Source organism: Meleagris gallopavo, chromosome Z, assembly GCF_000146605.3.
Source record: "Meleagris gallopavo isolate NT-WF06-2002-E0010 breed Aviagen turkey brand Nicholas breeding stock chromosome Z, Turkey_5.1, whole genome shotgun sequence".
NCBI lineage: Eukaryota > Metazoa > Chordata > Aves > Galliformes > Phasianidae > Meleagris > Meleagris gallopavo.
Genome location: NC_015041.2, coordinates 24194822 through 24197926, shown reverse-complemented (window position 1 = coordinate 24197926; position 3105 = coordinate 24194822). Strand labels below are relative to the sequence as shown.

The 3105-nt window shown below is 41.7% G+C and overlaps 1 protein-coding gene across 1 annotated transcript in view; it reads right to left on the bottom strand.

Annotated features, from left to right (window-relative positions):
- The window catches only part of KANK1 (KN motif and ankyrin repeat domains 1), a 404522-nt gene that overhangs the window by 200962 nt on the left and 200455 nt on the right, over positions 1-3105 (bottom strand). The gene's annotated exons all lie outside the window — the stretch shown is intronic.

The following is a 3105-nucleotide window of genomic DNA, read 5'->3' as shown; positions in this document are numbered from 1 at the left end:
CTGCCCGATCCCGGACCCTTTGGAGGATTCCGAGGGGATCTGAGCGAGCGCACCAAGGAGGGGAGGCACCTGCGGAGGAAGGCGGCTACAGACCCCATCGCGCATCTTCGGACCGACCCCGTCTGGGTACCGCGGTGTTGGTGTCACGCACCCACATACTCATCTGCCCTTCATGGTCATGGGAGTAACCGAGATCGCTTCTCCGTCGACTGGCACGTGGGTGTAAGGTTTGGGCAGGCAGTCGTAGCGAGGTACGTCAGGAGTGCGTTAGAGTCGGTACCTGGTAGTGGGCACGTGCGTGCTGCCAGCAGCAGGTGTAGCCCCTCCTGCAAGGACCGACTGCCTCACCTACAGCGTGAATTCGTAGGCTTGCAGCCTGCGAAGCCAAGACTTAAGATGTAAATAGATGCCAGTTCTTTATCTGGGGCGGTGTTCTGCCAATATGTACATGCACCATGAATATGACTTCTTCTTACCATTAAAGTAATTGATTGCAGAAGGAAAACCCACACATACCAACGCCGCATACCAGTCAAGTTTGGCACTATGCAGGCTGCGCTACTGTATGCTTCAACTTCACTTGCAGCTCAGTTTTTAAAGGGCCGTTTTTAGGAAGAATCTTGTGGTTGTGTTGCAAAGTGATGTGTCCTCGCTGGTGTGTTCCTCTCAGCCTTGGTGCAAAAAAGCCCTCACTGCTTTTGCAAAATAAGCAGTACCCAGGATTAATTGAAAGGGAAAACAGAAAAAGGTCCTACAGGTGGATTCGGGAGATCGTAGAGGCAATTCAGTTCTAGGCTGTCCTATTTTCATCAAATACCTGCCTTGGTACAATCATCTGTTGGAAGGCGGCAATGCTTGCCTGTCCATTCCCAGTGTGCTGAGGAGGCTATCTACAGAGCAGAGTGACATATGGCAAGGAATGGTAGATTATTATACAATGAAGGTCTGAAATTTTATCAGTGACAATTATCTTTAATTATCTTTTACTCTTCAGGATTCACCAACTCTTAGAGCACCATTAGTACAAATGTATGTAAATATGAATGTCAACCCACAAGGTCTTCAAAGAGCACTGGCTACGTGTCCTTGCAGAAGCAGAGAAACACAGAAGAGCTGAAAGATTTAACAGAAGTAAATGTTAAAAATCGAGAATAGAAACAAATATAGATACCTTTGTAAGAAAAAACAGAAAAGGATCTATAGAAGAATGAGATCTCAGAGACAAGTCTAAAAACGGAGAAAGAAAATATTGAAAATGTGCTATTATTAGGCTGGTACTAATTGGAAAAGGATTGCAGTGGGAAGAATAAACTAGCAACCTTTTTGGATAGAACTTACCTACCACACCCATCCTTTATTTACGTCACCAAGATAAAGCTAACAACACTTACTGTTAATTTGAACTTAGTTATCGCTTGGTTACAAATCACTCATAGCTATGATCTGGCATATGTGTTGGGCGCCAAAGATACTGGACGTGGCAAGATAGTGCTTTGTACTGCCTTACTTCTTTGCACTCCCATGCGTCTGTTGGAACTTGATCTCCACCTTCAGAGCTCTTCCTAGTGCACAGCCCAGCTGCAGCTTTAGTAGATTGACGTGCAAAGAACATCCAAATGTGCAGCCTGCTCTTGGACAGGCCAGGACAATCTGGTGGAAAAACAAGAATGAAGCATTTTTTAATAAACCCTTGCCATTTTAATGGATGCATTCATTTTTGAAAGTCTAATTTGATGTAAATTGACACACACAGTTGAAACAAAACACATGGTGTTTGATGCTTCCTGGAGCACTTGGTATGCATTTCTTACCTACAGTAGTTGGAGTCAGGGGCCTCAGCACTGCTGAAAGCTACACATCTGAAATCAACTGAAATACTTAATTCAGCACTGTGGCCTCTTCTGAAGACTCTCTTTGATCCCACATGAAATTAGTGTACAGAAGACTGACCTTCTTTCCTCCTCTTTGCTTTTTAGAATTTTAGCTTAGAGAGTAATAAAAACCACTCTCTCCTTAGGATGACAGGAAATAAACACCAGTTTGTTGTTTTTCTTTGCTGACCAGACCCACTGCAGGACAGGCAAAAGACATTTCTTATGTACTCTTCACACAGGTTGAGAAGGTCTCTCTCAGATCAGCATCATTCTATCTCCTGTGTAAAAGAAGGAACAGTGGAAGAAAAATTTCACTGTGCAGTTTTTCACTTGTACAAGGTCATCGCTATCATATGCAATTGCTTTCTGGTAGCATTATAGATAACCTGTCATTAGAAGAGCTAATGACAAAGAAACTAGGTTTCCTGTCTCTCAAAATATGGCTTCTGAAAAACATGAGCATCTTTATAATTATTTAATTTCAAAAGCTTCCATGAAACTACACATTTTCTAACCATCCCTCTGTTTCTAGCAGCTCACAAGTGAAGGAGGAGAAAAGGAATGAAAAACAAGCAGGTAGTTCCTTTAACCATTTCATGCCTTGTTTGGCTCTAAATAGTGAGACAACAGTCTGGGGATTAAGTAGGTATGTTTCACATCTGTCTTTCTGTTCACTGTAGTCCAAAATGGAAGGGATTGGACTTTCCCGTTCTTCCTTTACTGAGGCCTGTGGTTAATTGGGTTTAGGGTGTTGCCTTTGTTTGAAAACGCGAAGATGTTTCTGTTTCTAGCTGTATCTCCAGAACTGCTAACTACTCAGGAAGAAATCAGTACCTCAATTTTGATGCTTCATCTTAACAGCTCATGTGGTACCTGCTAAATTTGGCAACAGAAAATGAGGTAGCCTCAATAAACATATCAGTCTCACAAGTACACCTATTTATGAATTATGCAACTATTTTTTTTGCAGTTTCCCACATTTTTGATAAAGAAAGACAAAAAGGTAATTAAAAAATGTTTCATCTCATGCAGAAAAAACAACACCTGAGGAGACACATAAAACTAGGGTTTCCAGGACTGCTATCAGCAGCTGCAGTCTAAATACTTAGATTATCAAAAATTTTTCGTGATAAACTGAATTACCAGCAGCCTACTTCAGCATTTTCAGCAGCAAAAGTCATAAAGTATTCTTTTTCATCTATTATTTTAACTATTGCTTTTTTGAGAAAAA